The 22,978-nt window shown below is 29.8% G+C and overlaps 1 protein-coding gene across 2 annotated transcripts in view; it reads left to right on the top strand.

Annotated features, from left to right (window-relative positions):
- Positions 1–22,978, top strand: part of LOC148301718 (allergen Tha p 1-like) — a 128,279-nt gene that overhangs the window by 99,301 nt on the left and 6,000 nt on the right. Inside the window, exon 1 of one of the 2 annotated variants that reach the window (XM_088272826.1) lies at positions 20,836–20,878. The exons of the other annotated variant lie outside the window; for it this stretch is intronic. The gene's annotated coding sequence lies outside the window, so the exon portion shown is untranslated. Of the gene's footprint in view, positions 1–20,835; positions 20,879–22,978 lie in introns of those variants that run through there. 2 annotated transcript variants of the gene reach the window in all.

A 22,978-nucleotide genomic window follows, 5' to 3' on the forward strand; every position in this document is an offset into this window, starting at 1 on the left:
GCGTTCCATTATATACACATACATACATACATATGTACATATGTTTGTATAGTATGATATAAATATAAGTAGGTAAATTTTTCTATTGTATCTGTATTATTGTTTGTTTTTTTAAATCATATTTTTTATAATAAGAAAAATGTAAAATAATGAAAAATGCTGGAATATTGTTCTACAAGTAAGTTACCCTGACATCCATGTAATTTGTAAGTCATATTACTTTTTTCTATCAAGTTTAAGATCAACAAAACGCTGTTTTATATTATGCAGTGCCTTATGCACCATTTGGGCCGACAAATGGACGAGAGTAAGAAAAGGAATAAAATATGGACTACGAAATAAATATTTAAAAAATAAAAATATTTAATGTATTTAAAATAGAGATCCATACAATGAATATGAAAACCTGGATACATAAAGCAATTAAGTAATAAATATTATGTTTTATTACTCAAGCGTAATTATGAATTATAAAGAAATAATTATTTTATAAGGAGAGTCATATTTGCAAGGGAATCAATGATTATTATTTATTCTTGATTGTTATTACACTAGAAGGTCACAATACTGTTTGCTGTGAATTAATGAGATTGATTTATTAATGATTTTCATAAGTATACAAATTGTTAGTTATTCGTTCGACAGATAGAATCAGAAGTGAGATATGGAAACTCCTTTAGACAACTACAGATGCCTGCCAAATCATTTTCTTGCCATTATTGACAACCACACTACTCAAATTCTTGGAAGTTCTATTTATGAACCAATTTTGAAGCATTGTTCTTAAATCACTAGAACTTCACTTTTTTATTTACGTGTGTAAAGTGATCATTTAAACCAGCCTATGACGGTTGTAAAATGTCCAGACTTTCATATTCCTATTCATATTTTTCATGTTTAGATGTCAAAAATAATATAAATGATTATCTTCATCTATTAAGTTCCCAAAATACACATTAAAAGTGATGAAACAATTGATTTGGAGAACATGCACTACCGTCGTATTGAAAACACGTTTTTTCATTTAGAACAGTATTTTTTTGCAATAAAAATATTATGATAATTATTCCTTAGTCGGTCATCTCCCATTTTATGTAAATGAAATTCTGAGAAGCTTTTAAACGCAATCTTGACTGGTTTTTTTCATTTTTTCCACACCAACGCCAGGCAGGTACTACTGTTCAAAGTTTAAACACGATTTATTGAATCATTACGTTAATTATCATACATTGTATTATCAATCACTCTTTGTTTTGTCATTTAAAAGACAAGGCGCCAATAACTGAAAAATAAACACCTTAGAGAGAAAGGGTTCTAACTTCTTTTTGTTTAAATTTAATTACTCCATTTTAAAGAAAAATAGTGTGTTACTTTATTTCTTGTTAGTTTTATATTACTTAAAAAAATCTTCATCTTCTTGAAACTTTTACGTGAATGGTGCATAGGTCACCGTTATGAATAGATATTTGTTAGTTGATTTTATGAAGGCATGATGATCAGTCTAGCATTTCAGGTTCTAGTTCAGAATAATTTTTAAATAAATAAATGAGTAAAAGTATCACCAACATTTAGAGCCAGACATTTTAACAATTACACTATGATAGTGGGCTTTCCTATAATTAAAAATTTACATTAATTGATTCGACAGTCACTCTGTGGTAATATCTATCTATTTTTAATTAAACATCTTGTTTGAAATTGATGCGGAATTCATCGAAACACGTGCCACAACAGATTTTAAGAAAAAGTGGTATTTACCAAGTAAATTACCTTAATTAAAAATGAAAAAATAAGTTATTACAAATAAAAGTATTACTACAGTTAAGCGCGGTTTGGACCATGAAATATTAAATAATAAATTCAGTTTTCTTTTATGTATACACCCAGAAGTGCATATTTTTGCAATTTTTTGAAAAACATAAATTTTGTATAAAACATGGGATTACATTTTTTAACGTTTTTTATCTTTAAAAAAACATTACGATTCGACAAATTGGGATTTCATCTAATTTTTTCTGAAAAATAAAAAAAAACAGTTTTAAGTTATGATATTTTTAAACATTGACCGAGTAAACATTTAAATAAACAAATAGTCAATTATTTCCTAATAAGTGACAGTAATTAATAGCAACAAAGTCAATGCCAATAGTTGAAAATTAAGAAATGATTATACTGAATATTATTTTGATATTTTTATATAAAACGACTTAATATAATACTGCCACCTTATCTCACGTATATACAGACGATATTTTAAGATAGGTTCTATAATAGGAAATAATATAATATATATTGAAGTATGTTTTATAAAGATTTACTCCCACATACGTCAAAAAGATGCAACTTATGTAGGTATTCGAAAACAAGTTTTTCTGAGAAGAAGTTATCGACAATCCTAATTTATTACACACACAAGAAAACAAAAATGATTGCACTTTAATGCTTAAGTATCAAACGATGTTTTTTTTCTCTCAATATGACAGAGTCTATGTCCATATAATAAAAGTGTCTCATGTGAGTTATCTAGAAGTGTCAAATACGTAGTTTATTGTTTTCAATTCAATACAAATATATCTTTAATTTAAAAATTAAATCCGAAAAACACTAACCAAAAATAAATAATGCAAACTATATGATGAAACGGATAGATGGAGATTTTCTTAATTCAATGCTATTTTCATTTTTTTTTAAATTTGTATGTATTTATTTTAAATAGTTTATTCTTTAACTATTTCATTTATTTATATAAAACGCGATTAGAGTGTCAGAAATGAAGACTTTAAGAAGCATATCAGGCAAGAGTCTTCTAGATAGAATAAGAAACGCCAGGATCAGGGAAATATGCGAGATCGAAGATGTCGTTAGGTGGGGAAGGCAACGAATGAGACGATGGTATGCGCATGTGTGGAGAATGGAACCATCCAGACTCCCCCACATCGCACTGTATGGCCAACCCCATGGTAGACGACTCCCAAGTAGACCACCAAAGAGATGGGTCGATAGCTGGGAATCGCCATGGCAGGAGGCTAACCCCTCTTAAAAACAGGCCACAAGGCCTACAAAAAGATGATGAAGAAGAAGAAGTTTATTCTTAAATTTGTCAAATTATGATGTCGATGTTACGTAAAAAAATATTGTTGCAAAATGTAAAGATTCTTAATCTTTCTAAAAGTGCTAAATTATAATTTTTTTATAATTTTTATTTATTTAATATAGTTACATTTTTAAGTACAATATAATACATTTTAAACATTTATACATATGACAAACTTTTAGTTTTAGATTCGCTGTGCCTCTCCAAAAAAGAGACTGAGCTCTTGTGCTTGGAGAGGGACTTACACTCATGGTTTAATGTTTTATATAATTAATGGTATAATGTAATAGTCTTTTTTATACATTTTTTATAGATTTTTATGTAATGGGCATTAATTTTTTTCTTAAGAATTTTTAAATCTACTATTTTTTTTTCTTTAGGGAGTTAATTGACCGATTTAATTCCCAAATATTTGAAGTTTTGTTGAAATTGCTAAGTATTGCATTTTGGAGTTGAAAAATCATTAAAGAATCTCGAAGCTAAACTTTTTTTAAATTCAAATATTTGTCACCTTTTAGTATTTGAAAAATAATCATTTATTTTATTGCATATCATAAAAAATATTGTAAATTTAAAAAAATATTTACAAAAGAAATGGTTCTGTGTGCCACATATTTTTTCCCCTCTTATAATGAGTAAGCGATCGTGCGTTAATTTTCTTTTTTTCCCTGTGCGCGTCACGCAAGCTGACGCAAAGTACCCGAGCTGACCTTGGAACAGAGTTGCAAAGCAGAGGTTTTGTTGTTCACTCAAGTATGGAGATACCTGACGATGATGAATGAGAGTCTGAGGTTGAGAGTCTGGAAAAAAACTAGATCATCTGCATCAGAAAATTACATAATTGTTTCAACATTCAGATCTTCGATTGGTTTACGATTTTTTCAAATTTAAGATAAAATGTCACAAGGGGAAAATAACTAAATTGACTTTTTTTTCATAATTGTTTTTTGCTGATACTTTGTGGCAAATTTTATAAACTTAATTAATATAATAAATTTAAAATAATTGCTGTTTAATTTGTAGAACTCCATTTTAATGTATAGATCAAATGTTCAAATCAAACATTTGTTTTTTAGTCTACTAAGTTGTATTTTATTGTTAAAAACACAGAAATAAAATTTGTGACAATTGTTTTGCCTTGTTAAAACTGATGTCATTAATGATATTAGTTTGAAAAGGCCATAACAAGGCGAAACTGCTCGGCTACCGTTCTGAAGGTCCCGGGTTCGATTCCCAGGGGGGGTCAAATAAATATCAGCGATTTTTACTCTTATATTTATTCAATATCACCCTGGGCTGGTACCTGAAGCGGAGGGCTGATCACCTTTCCCTCTTGTGTTAACGATCAAGATAAAACTGCGTTAATATGATGCAGTGCCCTATGCAGCATATAAAAAAACAAACTTAATTTTTAGGAAATAAACATTATTAACTAAGGAAATGGAAGTGATACCCCTATTTTAAATATCATCCCTATTCCCAGAAATAATAAAAATAAAATCTCCACGATTCCAATCTCTCTTAAATTACAGCTCACTCAATTATGCACTCCTTAATCCCGTCTACTTACTTAACTATGAATATTTTTGTATTAAGTTTAGTACCTACATCACTCACTCCTTTCAACAATGTCATATATCAAAAAACTTGATTTTTCAGGAGATCGTTTTTAAAGTTTAAGATAATAGTAAAATGTATTAAAAATAAATATCAAGCCACTTATTGACCTTTTTACTGTACAACAGACCTTTATAGGTAAATCCTAAAGGTTTATTATCCATTTGAAAAATATTTAGTAAATATATAAAAAAAAAATTAAATAATACCTTTTCTTCAAAATGCAAAAACAACACTTTCTGCCCTGTAGCGGGTAAATATAAAGTTAAAAATATGCCGCTTTTGCTGGGATATAGTACATTTCTGGGCATTCCGAAAACATGCACAGCTGAAAATTTACAATTTTTGATATATGACGTAGTTGAAAGGAGTGAGCGACATATCTACCCTAAAAATTACAAGACGCTGATTGAAACTGGTTTGACTTTTATTTATTTTATAAAAATTGACACCAATCACATAGCGAGAACGATGGGTATACCAATGATTATTTTGGCATGTTGGAAATCTTTGGTGAATCGATTTTAAGGAAAATTATAATATTATATTTAGTTAGTTAGTATATCCAACATATGGATATTTGGGAATTAAATGCATATAACTAATACAAATTTTATATGTCACAATATTTTTACACAATATTTCACGTGCCTATGATAGCTCTTTAAAGCGATGACTCAAAAACAATTCATCTTAGGAAATATCAAGTTTTGTTAGTAAATCGAACGAGCATCGAAGACTATATAAATAAAATAAATTCATTCCAGACTCCCGTATTTGACAATCGATAATATCGTTTATACATAATCGTATATGACAATCGATATAAAAAAAAACTTTATATTATTATACAAAACACAAAATTATACTTTGAAAATAAAATAATTAATTATATTTATGTTAAACGAGGACAAACTATCTTATAATTTTACATATTTATTCAATAAGTTGAACAAATTCGATAAGGCGTATGTCGAGTTGTACAAATGTCGAAGTTCAACTGTGTTATTATTGTAAAACGGGTTCTAGTTTTACCAATAAAAAGTTGACTTTCGACTTTCGAAAAACTCGTTCTCATTACTTCCAATTGGAGTGACTCAATTGTGATTAAATGCAATATATTTTACAATGCATTAAATAACTGCAATATTGTTATTACACCTTTGGTTATTGATTGAGAAAAATATAAAATCAGTTAAAGAAAGATTCACATAGCAACTGTGGAGGGCTGACAGAAGCGTGGTTTAATCAGGTACAAAATAAAATTCTCCGAATTGTACGTATCAAACCAATTATACACATATTCGTCCGCCTCCATAGTATAGTCGTTAGCGCGTTTGCCTAACGTATTGGAGGTCTGGGGTTCGATTTCCAGGGGGGGGGGGGTCAAAATAAATATAAGTGAATTTTTCACTATTAAATTTATATATTATCACCCTGGGATGGCACCTGAAGTTGAGAAATATGACTAAATTATTAAACTCTTTGAATCGGTATCGTTATTTTGTAATGTATGTTTTGTGCATTTGTGTATACTTAGTTTTGCGATAATCACAGATTTTCTGCCCTTATGTAATTTACGTTACCAATAGAAGTAGATGAGGGTGATTAGAGTATATATATATATATATATATATATATATCTAAGAGATAAAGAAAAATTAAATAATCACCATGCGTTCATGAGAGATGCATTTAAAATAAAGCAATGTAAATAATATTTTATGAAAAACTTTTTATTTATCATGTTCCGATTATTTTAGTTTTTTTAAAGGTCTTATAATGGAGTTGCAATTTTTATAAAACATAAATGGGTTTTTCATATAATAGTTTAGGTATAAAGCATAAATATATACCTGTATACACCTCGTTTAAATTTATGGTATCATCCACCATTAAAATTCCATGATGACCATCAAATCCTTTTCTTGATTAATACTGCATCAATATATAATATAAACAACAAAGCTGACGATATAGTAAGATAAGAAGGTTTAACCCGAACCAATGCCTTATTTCTTACAAACTTGTTTGACTAGTCTCGTTTGTTATCAATTAAAAATAACAATAAATGAGCCAACAAATAAATATACTAGCATCAAACATTAAATTAAATTAATTTAAGTTAACTTTTGAATACTCAAGTGGCTGATGGAATGGATTATACACATCGCTCACTCCTTTCAACAACGTCATATGTAAAAAAACTAGATTTTTCTGGAAATCGTTTTTAAAGTTTAAGAATATTATAAAATGTATGTTACTTTTTACTATGCAACAGGTCTTTTGAGATATAACCTGAATGTTTTTTCTCTATTTGAAAAGTATTTAGAATATTAAAAAATATATATATAATACCTTTTCTTTAAAATGCTAAAATAACACTTTCTGCCCTGTAGCGTGCAAATATTAAGTTAAAAATATGTAGCTTTAAAGGGATGTAGCACATAATCTAGGCATTCCGAAAATATGCTAAACTGAAAATTGACGAATTTGACATATGACGTTGTTGAAAGGATTGAGCGACATGTGAAATGACCCTATTTTTTAATATAAAAAGAATCGTGTTTCCATATAAAGGGTACTAGTTACAAAAACAGAATTGTTAATATTTTTATGTGTTAAAATCTTTGTACAAAAATGAATTTAACATCAGAATGGACTATTCATTATCTAGATCATTTATTGATATTCCTTGATCAAAAATATTTTTATAGATGTCAAGGCATATAAACGGGTGACAATATGAAATAATTCTAAAAGAAAATTCGTATTTAAAATTATCCACGTTCAAAAATGGACCCATATTTAAAAAAAGTTTTATGGTTGTCATAATCGTGGGTAGATTGCAAATAGTATGCAATGTATAAAGTAATCACTCAAATAAGCCAATGACGGGTCGTAAGCCTTTTTGATGCCCAGACGTTTATAAAACTTGCTTTGTCTCTGTTATCAATAAAAAAATCACTGAGGATATGTATGAAAATTTTTCAATCGTTTTGTAAAAAGATATCATTTCATCATTTTAAGAGGGTTAGATTCGTTATTATTTTTACATGCACGCTTTGTGCATTTTCAAAATATATTAATTTTGGCGTTAAATATAGATTTTCTGATTTCGTGCACAATTCTAAGTTTGCTTTCATCACACTTGCACGTAAAGGCTCCAATAACAAATTGTTTTTGTTTGTTACATAATATTTTTGGGCCTTATCCAGAACATCATAATTGTCAATTCTACGAAAACAGTCATAAAACATTGTAAAATCTATTATTACAAACCAGTATTAAAGGGGACATAATAAATTTATCCATAAACTTTGTAATGGAGATTTCATATTTGTGACGTCACATTTCAATCTATATTTTCTCAATGTTGTAACATATTTTAAGAATTGATTACTTAAAAAATAATTTAAAATTACTGTGATTAAGTACAGCCGCTTAGCTTTTAATCGCAAGAGGAGGTTATTTGCAGCCTGAATCCAGTTTTTTGGGACTTCAACTCAGTTGCGTTAGTCCCCGTTTTACATGCATATTTTAGATAGATAGATAGATAGATAGATATGATGATGTGGTGTGTTATATATTTTGTCCATGTGTTAAAGTAGCTCAGTTTGGTAAAAAAAAGAGCAAATATTTCTAATATGTTTAATTTCGAAATGTTTATGAAGTAATGAAAAAACGAAAAATCTTTAAAGAACAATGCAATCCAAAACATTGATAATGCTTAAGTGACAGCAGCTATCAAGAATCACGGTGTCTGCCTGTCACGTTGCGTGAGTTACAGTAACGTTCAACTGGTGGTGCTACCATTGAAGTAAAAAAAACTCTTAAGTCGCTGGTAAAAAAAATCTTGTCAGATGTGTATTCGAAAACACGCGCGTGTTTGAACGTTGTGTCAAAATTTCAAAGCAATCGTGAATTTAAGGAGGTATAAGATTTTTAACAATTCACAAATTTTTATTTACATAGATACAAACCGTTAAAGATTATATACAGTAATTAAACTAGCTTTTTAGTACTTACTTTTCCGGGACAGAAATGAACGTCGGTGCGAATTTTCCTCAAAGGATTATCGACGTTAATGAACGTCGAAGTCTGTTCTGTCTGTGAAAATTATGTACATCATACCATCTGTCAGTTGGTATGATGTACATAATTTGTATAGTAATAACATCTGTGGATATTTGTATTTAACTTAAGTCATAAAATTAAACCTAGAGATGGTGAGCTTCATTTTTTATTTAAATAATTTTTCATAATTTCTATCATCAAAGATTTTATAATTTTTCAAAGATTTTATAGATTTTCATAATTTCTATCAACAAAGATTTTATTTGAAAAAAAAAAACATATTTATTGTAAAAGCAACCCACTCCCCAGAGAAAGTCGGACATCAATTATTGTACTCCTGGAAAGGCTAAGCAAGCTAAATCACCGTGTAAGACGAGTTTCTCTGTGTCAATTACATACATTTAGTACCTATTAATAAATTGATTAATTTATTTTTCTGTAATTTACGTTGATAAAAAATGCTCATATTTTATTTAATTTTTTTAAAGAAATAACCCTCAAAGCGTCTATTTCATAAGCTTTACTGCAGGTATGATAGTAAGGATTGGGAAGGCAAATGTGAAAAATACATCACAAACATCCAGACCAATTGAAAATAAATCTTTCTTGAATTTATTTTGCAATTGGTGGGAATCGAATCCGCAAAGCCTTCGCAGTCGAGCGTCTACCCAACTACGTCACGGCGACTGATACTTGATGCAATGCCTCATGTATAATAAAATATTACCGTTAGCTGCAAATTAAAGTAATATAATGAGTCGTCTACGTCAAATCGTTTTTGTTTTCGTTTTATGAAAATAAATTAATTGAAAATTTGCCCCCGCGTTTCATGCAGATGTGCATATATTGGCTAGCGACAGCAAAAAGTATTTTTTCTTGATTTTAATATTGAGAAGTGATAAACATGACTACGGTAAGGTCGTATCGGACGGTAGATGTTTGTTTTCTACTCGTTCTAAGAACACGATCAATAATACTTCAGGGAACAAGTCAAAGCACACAACAAAAAATACACGAGTAAAAAAATTAAGCACACAACGACCATTTCCATAAATCGTATTATTTATTAATTTTAATTATTTTCACACAATAATTTCGAGGATTAATTTATTCCCAGAATCTTGATAAACATTGTGTTGATAATTTACAACATTTTGAGTATGTCCAAATAGATGGCTTTTGTGAACTCGCGCATACTGTGTTACGAGTTTGATCAATATATCTAGAAGTTTAAAAAATTTGAGTAGTGTGACTGTCAATCGTGTGTAGAATTGGTAAATGTATGTAAAGTGATCACCTAACCAAGCTTATGACGGTCGTAAGCCCTGTACATCCCCAGACTACCATATTCTTCTTCATCTATGTTAAGATGTAAATAAATTAATAATGATCTGTTTGTATTCTAAAACCATTTGTATCATTTTATTTACCAATTTATTATTTTAAACTATTTTCATACATTATTTTTGAAATTTACAGAATCTCTAGCCTGAACTGAACTGTTAATATTCTTGAATTGCTGTTAACATATTGTACTATTCGTTTTAATGGTAGGTAAGTAACATACACCTTTCATATAAAAAAAATACAATACTAATGTTATAAAACGATTATGGTGTAATTATTTCATAGTTAAAATGTTTATTTCCTTTCATTAATGACGTATTTTGACGCAACCTTTATCAAAAAATTTCCCATTGTATTTCAAGTATTTTCCAAGGAAATGTCGTTAGTAAGTTTATTTTCGTATGTACAATAATTAAACGACGGATGCACACTATCTTACAATGTCATAACTTAAATCCTATGTGTATTTATGTTTTTTTTATTTGTTTTAATTTTACTTGGTAAATAACACAATTAAAAAAAACCTAATGTGATTTGATACAATTAGCGTCGTTTCATATCAATGAGGGGAAATATGTGTCACAATAAATTTTAATATATTTCAGTTAACTAAGTGAAAAACCAAATTAAAAATTGATAGAAACACAAAATCACGTAATCACACACATGAGAAACGCCAGATAATATTTTTTTCATTTTTATTATTTCAGCTTATAATGAATTGGTTCATAATTTTCAATGCTCACTGACAACTGACAACTATGTATAAACGATTTGGTATTAAAAAAGTATGGTATATTTATATACAACTATACTACATTCATTTCCGTTTTACGTATTTAATATAAATAAATAAAATATTCAATAGTCAGTGCCTCATCTGTCATCCAAAATCAGCTGTATCTAGGAACGATCGCCGTATAACCGTTTATTTTTTATATAATCGTCAACGGGAAATTCAACTTAAGAAAAGGCATCATAATACGTGTGATTTCATCTTAAAGTATCCGTTTTATTACAGTGTTTGCTTCATCGCTTGGGTTGATGAAGTGAATCATCGGGTTATGACACGAGACGACCTTAGATCATGAAGTAAGTCAATGTCACATGTGCAATCAGTAATAAGCGACCACTTTATCTGGTGTCACATCAAATAGTATCTATTCCACATGATCTTCAAGTAACATAATAAATATTATGTTTGATGGATGTGTTTGCTTGATAAATATTTTTTTTCACCTCTGAAGCGGTCAAAGATTATTAACATAACATAAATTGTAGGGTAGACTGGGTACGGTTGAAACAAAGGACGGTTGAAACAGAGCAAATATCTTACAAACCATATGCGGTAGGGTGAAGGGTCCAAGGGACGAACAAAGCGGACAACAAGTTCAAACACAAATATCAGTGTTGCATCGCTCGCCGTACTGTGCAGTTGCTCATAGGAGGTCCTATTGTATTTTGATAACCAAAAGTAAGTATTTTTGTTCTGAGAATTTTCCTTTTATTACGGTTTCTATTGAAACGATATTATTGAGTATGATTTCGTGTTTGAAATGAAGCTTGTAGAACACAATATAGTGACTAGTTTTAATGTGCCATTATTGTTAACATTACTATTTTCTGTTTTCCACCTAAAGGAGGGGTTGAGGACGGCTGAAACATTTTTTGTGGGTACGGTTGAAACAACATATTTTCTCAGTTTTCCTGTTTTCTAGATGCCGAAAGTACGCGCAAAAAAGACTTCGAGAGGGGAAGTCGACTTGTCGAGGTATACATACGCTTATGAGGAGGTTAAAGCAGGAGATTCACTGAAAAAATTAGGAAAAGCATGGATTAAACCACTGTTCGCTCATTAGATATATACGAAAGCGAGATGCATCTGGTGAAGAAGAAAATGGGATATGAACCCCACAACGAAGTTTTTAATAAAGAGCAGGAGCAGGAGCTTGCAAAATACTTGCTACTAAAAAAAACAGAGAAAGAAGAGATAAGAAAGGAGCATGAAATAAGGTTGAAACGGATGAAAAGTAAGTAAGTGAAGAAAAGATTGAATGGAGGAAAAAGTAGAAGGATCGTTAAAGGAAAAAATAATCATAATACGCAACAGGAATCATCATCAAAAGAGGACGAATGCTATTGTGTTGTTTGTCTGTCACTGTATTCAGAGAGCAGATCCGGTGAAAAGTGGATACAGTGCACCACTTGTAAACTGTGGGCTCAAGAAGACTGCACAAAAGGTGGTCGTAGCTATGTTTGCCACAATTGCAACTCGGAATGATCCCAAAGCTAGATTTCCGCTTGATTTATGACTAATCAAAATGACAGAAGTGTTTCCTTTTAGTTTATTCACAGATTATTTTCGTTCGATTTGTTTTTTTTTTAATGCCATTGTTTTTAGTTGTTTTTGTTCATTACATATCTGTAGACTGATTAATATCGTCATGCGGTGCCATAATTATTTATAAAACAAAAATAAATAATGAATAAAACGTCTTACAATATTAAATATTGATTTATTTGCGTGTGTTTCAACTGACCCCAATCACTGTTTCAACTGCCCCTGGTATGGGGACGGTTGAAACAAATCGGATATATTTTTTTTATTTGATCTGCCACTAAAAATAACATACCGGGTACTGAAATAATACTTCCCATTAGTAGACAGAAACACGCTCTTGTATTTAATGCATCTTCATCATCGCTTGCCTTGTAAAGAGCAATACTATGGACAATATAAGCAAAATTGTTTCAACCGTACCCAGTCTACCCTATACATTTATTTAAATCACAATTTAAAACATAATAAAAATAAATAAATGATAAAACCCTTATCCGCACCCCAATGGTGCATAGGGCACTGCTTCATATCAACACAGTGTTATCTTGATCGTTTACACATGAAGGAAAGGTGATCAGCCCTCCGCTTCAGGTACCAGTCCAGGGTAATATTGAATAAATATTACAGTGAAAAAATCACTTTTATTTATTTGACCCCCCTAGGAATCGAACCCGGGACCTCCAGAACGGTAGCCGAGCGTGCTGACCATTACACTACAGAGGCGGACAAAAAATTAAAACATATTCATCTATTTTTTTTTCGCAAAGACCCACCAAGCCACCTTAAGTGTCTTGTCGGTGGAGTTCTTTTTAAATACATTTTTTTATTGTTTTTAACTATTTTAACCAAATACACAAAAAAGAGAGAAAAAGTAAGAATATTTACATTTTCCAATTTTCATAAAATTAACTCTTGATCATTCACCCATTCCTTCATTTTGCCTTTGTTCCATATTTTATTTTGACCTCTAACATCCGTCGGCAACATTAAAAATGTTCGGAACGATATATTGCAGTTAGTGTTTTACTTAGTAAATACCACTATTTTGTGTATTTACTTAGTAAATACACAAAATAGTGTGTATATGGTTAAAATAGTTAAAAACAAAATAAATGTATTTAAAAAGAACTCCACCGACAAGACACAAAATAGTGGTATTTACTAAGTAAAACATTAATTAAAAATGGATAGATTTTACCACAAAGTGACTGCCGAATCAATTAATGATATATTGCAGTTTTCGACTCCTATATTTACTGTTGATTCTTGGGACTATCAATGCTTCGTTGTGTGTAAATCGTGATCATGGTTGTGTACTAAAAGATTTTCCATATTTTTGTCATGTTTGTTGTTCAACGATGATACTCATCCACAATTTTCTATGTACCGGCAGTAATTTTAAATGTTTATAAGTATATCAAGATTGAATTTTTGATTATATATATGACTGGGTACAATATTTTTTTTATAAAGTATTGCAGATGTCTTTGTTATTTTATTATTTCAATAATACATGAAATCCATGTCTTGCAAGGATTAGTTTGCAGTAGGAATATAACAAATGATTGAAATGTAAAAATAAAACACTTGTATAAGACGAATTTTTGAGTATATTATTTTTTTGACGCGTTTTGAGTTTATTAAACACCACTGGTTTCAAGAACATCTTTTACTCTCAAAACTTGTCGTGTTTATATAAATAATTTTAAAAAATTGGTTTTATTTTTATATTCAAATCGTAATGTTATTCCACAAGGTTAATACCGAATCAATAAATAATATAACGATTGGAGCTTTTATGCTGTAGCTAGATTCCGGAGTCACCCAGAAAAAAAACGCTACAGCCAAATCTGAACAACTCGAGTGCCTTAGAAGAAAATTCATTTTTTTGTAGAAAACAAAACAAAACAAGCCATTTCAAATCCCTGTTCTTTTTTTTAAAATTATTATTTGATCTGAAATTACAGTTGAAAGATAAAGCGTTAAATACAAAGCATAGAAAAGGTAAAGTGTACTTCATTTTGTTAAAAAACAAAAGGTAATTAATTTTCTTAAAGGTATCATTAAGTTGCTCACAACACTATACCTGGTTTAATATTGCATGTTGAAGGTGTTAAAATCAAAAGTTCAGAGTAATGTTTCAGTCATTGAAAAATGTAGTAGCTGCCTTATCTTTTCACTTTAAATCCAGCCCAGCTCATTTCAGCATTTCGAAGATGTTAGAATTAAAAGGCCAGAGTAATGTAGAAGTTATCAAAACATTTACTTACCGCCTTATCTTTTCACTGTAATTCCAGCCCAGCACAGTTCAGCATTTCGAAGAGGTTATAATTAAAATTCTAGAAGTAATGTTGAAGTTATCCAAACATAGTGTTACCAACTTATCATTTCACTGTAATTCCAGCCCAGCACTGTTCATTATTTCAAAATTAATATTTTAAGTTAACTTTGAAAGGCATAAATTGGTTAACGCAATCGCGATTTTAAAAATATGTTCATCTGAAGAATACATCATTCGACGTACGTCAAAAGTTTTTATTTTATTTTTTATAAATGTTTCAAGGTTGAGAAAGTCGTGATCTCAGCCTGTATTGCCCTTAGACTTAAGCACATTTGTATATTAGCAATAATTGGTCATAAAAATAATTGCTATAGCTTCGTCATCGTCAAACCTTCATTATGATATTTGCTTTTTCATATATTTGGATTGTCACCTAAAAACCTCAAAGTCTATTTCAATATAAGAAAAAACTAATAAATAAAAAAATAACAGTAAACATATATTTATTTTTAAATAAAGATAAAAAAATATGAAACATAAATAAAAAGAACTTATCAATATCAATTCAAGTATGAAAGTTTTGTTCTTTGAATTTACCGTTTCTTAACGTTTTTATGGTTGCGCCCCGTAAAAGCCACAAAAATTAAAATAAATATCCATACAATACACCCTTTGTTGTATTTTTTTACAGTTTTAATTATTTATTCTATAAGACAGTAGATTTTTGACCCTACGGATGATATCTTGAACGTTACACAAGTGCAAAAAGTGATCACTTAAGTCAGCAAAATGCTAAGTTGTAAGCTCTGGGATGCTCAGACTTATATCTCCTTTGATATATCATCCATAGGGTAAATAATCTGATAAAATTAAAGACAAATACGAATAATATAAAATACAATAAGAGGGTTGTATGTATTTGTTTTATTTTTTTGGCTTTTTATGGGATCGATAGACTTAAAACGTTGAGAAAAAATAAATTTAAAGAATAAACCGTGTTTTTTTTTTAAATAAAAATTTTATACTTATCGAAATAAATATTTAATAATTTATACTATTTTTTTAATAATTTTTTTGAAGAAATAATTGATTGACTATTTTATTCCCGTATGGAATCAGCGTATTATACAAAAATAAGCGAGTGGGTTAATTTGAATGCTTGGCCAACAAACAAAATCAATCTTTAAAACTCTTCTTTGGTTGTGATGTCGTACAAAGGTGTACGAATACGCTTTAAAATTATCTACATACATTATTTATATCGTCGGGCTATTATATTTTAAGCTTGACGTCAATGCGGCATGTTTTTTTTTTGTTTCAAAAGAGGAATACGTTTTGTAATAAGAAGGTACTTACTTTCAATATGTTTTTGTTCACAACACGTCTTTTGGACACTTAAAACAAAATAATCTTTCTAGTAAAATAATATTTTATGTAACGCTTTAATACACAAATTCGAAGAAATGACATGTTTTTTGTTAAGGTGACAAAACGGAGTCGTAATATTGAAAAATATTTTTTATTGTTATTTTAAAACATAAATATAGTGTGTATAAAAATACAATGTTTTTTGTGATATTCATATTTTTATTCTCCGGAAAACTTGAAGCAATTGAATTTTCGTCAGTCAGATATTCCAACAACAACAAAAACATATTTTTATGGAAGACCAAAAATATGAATAGCTTTAATTTTTCATTAGCTGATTTTAGTAATCGCATTACTTACTTACTATTTTGGCCATGATTTTAACTCTACATTATAATCTTTGATTTTTTGGTAATTTTAATTTCCATATAACCATTGTGAGTGAAAGAGTAGATAATATTTTGACATTTTAACATAGATGACGCAAAATATGGAAGTTTGGGCATTTGCAGTTTTTAAAACCTGCCATAGGCTGGTTTCAGTAATTAGATTATACAAGTGTAACATTCACCATTCCGCCTATGATTGACAATCGTTGTCGATATTGAGATGTCAATACAAATAACTCCTAACTGGAGAAACCTAGATTTGAATACACCTCAAAATGTGAATGAAATAACTTGTCAAATTTTGAGTTTAATAAATTTTTTGAATCATGTTTTCAGGCGTCTCCTAGTATTTAAATAATTCGGGAAGTATCTTACATCCGTTTATTACAAGGGTCTCTGCAAAATAAAAAGCTTACTTGTAACTAAAAGATAACTTACATATGAAATAACGTGGCAATTATAGGATTTTGAGTAGTGTGATTGTCAATCATGGGTAGAATGGTGAATATTACTCGTATATAAAGTGAACACTGAAACCAGTCTATGACAAGTGTGATACCCATATTTATGAACAAGGTTTTGGACACACTTAGAATGAGTGTATAGATTATATTGTTGTTTTTTTAGACTTCGTCTTTTATCGTTAGGTTTTAATTCAATGAGACACAGTGTTTAAGCTTTGAACGGTCGATTAAATAATACAAGTGATATTGTATAAGGTTCTCTGTTGTTATTATGTACATAGTTGCTTGAAGGTAAGCAACTCAGTTGTTTTATTAATAAACAGTGCAACATTCCTAGTTATCCTGCAATCAGTTCAAGTTATAGCTAATTGGATTGATAGGTAAATACAAAATGAATCAGGTAGTGTTGGACTTCGATTCCTTGATTTGAAAATCTTCTGCCCTTCAAGAAAAAATAAGCATTTATCAAATTTGACATCATCGTCGTAAGAAAAGGTCGTCGCGTCGTGATATTATATTTTTTCGGACGCTAGATACGTCTTCTCTGATTTTATATACGAGTATATGTATTACATTGAAAATAAAATAATAATACTGAACTTCTTGTTCTTCTTCTCCTTGGTGTAAGCCTTCTGGCCTGTTTTTAAGAAGGATGAGCCTCCTGCGATGTCGATTCCCAGCTGTCAATCCATCTCTTTGGTTATCTGCCCGAGAGTCGCCTGCCTTGGGGTTGTCCATGCAGCGCAATGTGGGGGAGTCTGAATGATTCCATTCTTCTAACATGTGCATACCATTGTTTTCTTTGTTGCCTTCCCCACCTTATGACGTCTTCGATCTCGCATATTTTTCTTATCCTGTTCCTTATTCTACCTCGTAGACTCTATCCTGATATGCTCCTTAGCATCTTCATTTCTGATACTCTTATGGCATTTTTTGTTATTGTGGTGTCCGTTCTGCATTCGATCCCATATGTCATGATCGCACATAAGTATTTTATATTTTAATTTTGCTGCCGATCTTAAAATCAGGGTTTTATACTAAATTTATTCTTCATTTATACAAAATTGCTATCATTAAAATTTCTTAAGGTGTTCGTCGTTGGCTGTTTCTCATTGTTAGGGACAAGGTGCATTTAGAGATTATCAGAGTCAAGGTTTGATGCTTACTCATACCTATTAATGATCCATTAGATAATAATTATTCATCATTTATATATTTCTGAAAAATTCTGCACGTTAGATATTTTTCATATTATTTTTATACTATCGGAGAGTAAATGCTGAGAACAGAGTAAATGGTTCACTGAAATCAGTTAAAGCAACAAAAAAAAAACCTATCAGCGGAAGCTAAACTGACGGTACACAACATGAATCTGTAGTTTTTGTCATGAGAAGTATGAGGTTTATAAAAAAATAATGAAAGTAGAATAAATGCAGTCGATAATTTCTGCCAGACGATTTGGTTGTAATCTGTAATCTAAGAAATATTTGAGGAAAAATACAGAATGGCTTTTAGAAGATGATTATTGTTATTATTTTCAGTTTATAGAGTTAGGCCAAAATTTTCATAGTCAAAATGTCTGAAAATTTCGTAGTATATGTTTCGGAAATCTATGTGAATCGTTCGTTTAATTACAGTAATTTAAACATTACACGTCAATATTAAAACAACAAAAAAAAATATTAAAAAAAGTACTGTGCGTCACATAAAATAAAATACCAACATTAACGTAAATAAACGTACGAAGAAAATTTATATTGTAAATAAATTTATTAATAACGAAAGGAATGGTAGGTCGGGTAGGCGCTCGACTGCGAAACTGGCTTAGCGGGTTCGATTCCCGCCAATTGTAAAACGATATCAAGAAAAATTATTTTTTCGGGTGTTTGTGATATATTTTACATTTGCCTTCCCTATCCTTACTATCCTACCTGCAGACAAGCATCTAAAAGTAGAAGGTTTGCGGGTTATCCGTCAAAAAAAAGGTTCTACTATAATAAATTTCAGGACAATGAATTTATAAACTGTGTTAAGTTCTTATTTATTTAAGGAATCATACAAAGTAGGTATTGGGAAAAGGTGGATGCAGATTTTTGGAGAATCGAAGTTTTGTGTTATTTCTGCTGCCATATGTTTAGTTAAAATAATTTAATTATCTACGTTATACTCGATTGTACGAGTTCGGGTTTGAAATGTCCTTTTTTTTCCTATAACATATCGCTAACTCCTTTCAAGAACGTCATAAATAAAAAAAAATATTTTTTAGGAGAACGTTTTTAAAGTTTAAAAATGTAATACAATGTATTAAAAATAAATATCAAGCCACTTATTGAACTTTTTATTGAATTTTTTAGGTAAAACCTGTAGGATTTTTTTCATTTGAAAAATGTTTAGTATATTTAAAAAAAAATAATTAAATACCTTTTCTTCAAAATGCAAAAACAACTCTTTCTGCCCTGTAGCGGGTAAATATTTAGTTAAAAATATGCCTTTTTGCTGGGATATGGTACATTTACTGGGCATTCCGAAAACATGTACAACTGAAATATGTCGATTTTTGATTTATGACGTTCTTGAAAGGAGTAAGCGATATATCAATAATTCCATTTAGCGTATCATTTGTAGTCATAAGTAATCGTGTAACCATGTTTTAACATTGTTTAAAAGGAAATTTCAATTCGTTTGAAGGTCTTTAAATACACATGTTTAAATCATAAATGCATACAGTACCTAGTTTTATGATGGCTTTATGATGTATAATTAGTCTTCTTCTTCTTCTATTTCGTTCTCCTCATTACTGAGGGTTATGACCATGACCTCTCTCCTTGCCCTCAAAACATTTTGTATGGTTGTCCTCCACCTCTTCAGAAATACCGCCATCCGCATCGCTCCAACCACTGATGAACTTGTGGCAGCCTTGATTTGGTCAGTCCAATCTAGTAGTTGATCATCCTCTGTTTCTACTACCTTTGACCCTTCCCGTGACCATTAACATTTCACGGCTGTCATCGTTTATAAGGGACTGAGATATCAGCGTCACGAAGGTTTTTTCAAACTATCAAGGCGCCAAATGTCAAATACAAATAAATTTAACAGGTTTTAATATTAATTTACAACTTTTTGAGTGTGTCCTAATACTTGTTCAAGAACTGTGTTTCGAGTTTAATCAATAAATCTACACGTTCCAAGAATTTGAATAGTGCGGTTGTTATCATGGGTAGAATTGGTAAATGTTACACGTGTGTAAAGTGATCACTTAAACGAGCCTATGATTTTCGTAAACTCTGTAAATACCCATACTTTTTCTTCTTCATCTTTGTTGAGATGTATTTTTTAAAATTTAATATGAATTATTGCGTAAACTGTTATTAACTGTAAAAAACGTATTTTCGTGGAAATCCGTATCAGATTGGTAAAACTAAATTTCATTTAAAGGACAATTTATCTTCAAGATTTTAGTAGGACATATTTATACGAATAAAGGCAAAATTAATTTTTTCCTACTCTGAACTGACTTTGAGCTAATGACTACAATAAATGTTGCACACAGTACAACCTACTTTAACCTTAAATAAAAACAAAACTGATTCAGAAACATGAGTAAAAAATGTACCTTTGATCGTAATATGACAGAAATTATATTTTTTGGAGATACCTTGCGACATCTCTTTCTAATTGAAGTGAAAAATAAGGAAGGAAAGAACTATCACTACATGAATATATGAAGGTTTATATTACGTTTATATTTATGTGAGTCACTATAATTTATTCTAATACAATAATCGTGGTACTGTAAAAAAGTGTGTAATTTTTTGGAGGTAGTGTATATATAACAGAGAGGAAAATTTTGTTTTATTATATTTCTTTTGGTTTTCTTTCAACGAACAGTGCGAATTTTCTGTGAGTATTTTAACTTTAAACATTATAACTATTTTATTGTTCTTGTCGTAAGATTTTGGTATCTGACTTAATTGACGCATTTAAAAAACTACCATTTCGACTTTTATAATTGTGTAATGATTGAGGTTTTTCATATTTGCATTGAAATATTAACGAATAACCTATTTTGACTTGAATAATATCACATTTTATCATAAATTCAACGATCAAGAAATAATTTCACCATACTTCTAAATGAATTAAAAATGTATCGGGTGGTCGATCCTGAAACAACGTATCTACGTAGAAGTGAAACGTAGTAAAATTTAACTTTACTCATATACAGTAAAAAAGTGCCTGTTTTGTACTCAATTTGGTAATATGAGCTATTTGACAGAACGGATAAACAAATAAGTTAAACATATAAAAATCTTTCAGGTTGATTCACATAAGTAGTTTTATAAACGTAGTGAAGATAATTTTAACGTACCTTCTGGTCGCTTTACATAGTCAAAATATTTTTACAAAGTAAAACTGGTTTACTCCATTTTGTCATAAAGGTGATGATAATAAAAATATATGAAATGCGTGGGAATAGACAAACACTATGTTATGTGTTTTGAATCGATGTCCAAACGTATTTTATTTTAGAATATAAGTATGTAGTACAAAAAAAACATCAAAAGCTTTTTCCAAATTTCTTTAATTTATAAACGGAACTGGTAAAAGTTATGTGGTTATTATTTTATTAAGTTTATTTTGTTTTGGAAAAAAATGACAATAAAAACTCCAAAAAAAATATGCAGCTTATTTTAATATCAGTACCTAATTTTTCGATTTTATTGAATATTTCTAGTTGTACTCCAAACGCCCTCAATCGTCTTTATGATAATTTTACTAGCATTTTTTTATTAAGCTAAGGAATTTTTAAATTCATAAAGTATAAAGTATTCATAAAATCAAATTATAAAATATAAGTAAAATATTATCTCTAGATACTTCGTTAGTTACTCGGTAAGCAGAGGACAATTTAACGATAACTTGTTCTTTATTATATTCCGAGTGTTGGCAGTAATCGTCATTTTATGAATAATTTCTCTTTTTCTGCAGAAATCAAAGGTTGAGTAGTCTGCGAAAACAATTTTTTGTTTGTTTAAGTTACGAAAGAAAAAAAGAAAACTTAATATTTTACGTGCATAATTGGTTGTCTGTATCATTTATGGCATCTTTATAAAAGAAAATGTATATTTACGTTTATTAAAATCATAAATCTTCTGAAGTTGTTCACCGATTGCGCGCGTTTTACTATCTTTGACCTGTTATATAGAAACACACTTTTTGTAAAACACAAATTGAATTGTGACAAGTAAAACATATTTAATTTTCTATCGCAATGCAGCGTCATCTAAATGTCATACACACAATATATGACAGCGTGCTTCTTGACAGCTTCTAATATATTATATACCCACATGCATTGCGAAATTAAACATGAGAAAATTTTGTTGTTGCACATATTGGGCATAAATATCGAAACCGTTATAGCTCATATTTCGCTCACTCCTTTCAAGAACATCATAAATCAAAAATCGTCAATTTTCAGTTGTGCATGTTTTCGGAATGCCCAGAAAATGTACTATATCCCAGCAAAAGCGGCATATTTTTAACTTAATATTTACCCGCTACAGTGCAAAAAGTGATGTTTTTTTCATTTTGAAGAAAAGGTATTGTTTAATTATTTTATTAAATATACTACATTTTTCAAATGGAGAAAAAACCTTCAGGTTTTACTAAAAAAAGATCTGTTGCACAGTAAAAAGTTCAATAAGTGGCTTCATATTTATTTTTAATACATTGTATTATATTTTTAACTTTCAAAACGTTCTCCTGAAAAAACAAGTTTTTTGATTTATGACGTTCTTGAAAGGAGTGAGCGATTTATACATTCTATAAAAAACGATTTAAAAGATGTGAACAATAATAAAAATCAGAAGACGGTGGTTCAGAACGACCCTTTTTCAATACCAGGTCTTTTAGATCTGCAAAAACTGTAATAATTTATGTATTTGGGCATAATAAATATGCCACATTTTGAACCGTGCAAATTGTCGGGTTGGGGTC

Source organism: Brachycentrus maculatus, unplaced genomic scaffold (genome assembly GCF_059751285.1).
Source record: "Brachycentrus maculatus isolate JH-2025_06_01 unplaced genomic scaffold, ASM5975128v1 h1tg000527l, whole genome shotgun sequence".
Taxonomy (NCBI): domain Eukaryota; kingdom Metazoa; phylum Arthropoda; class Insecta; order Trichoptera; family Brachycentridae; genus Brachycentrus; species Brachycentrus maculatus.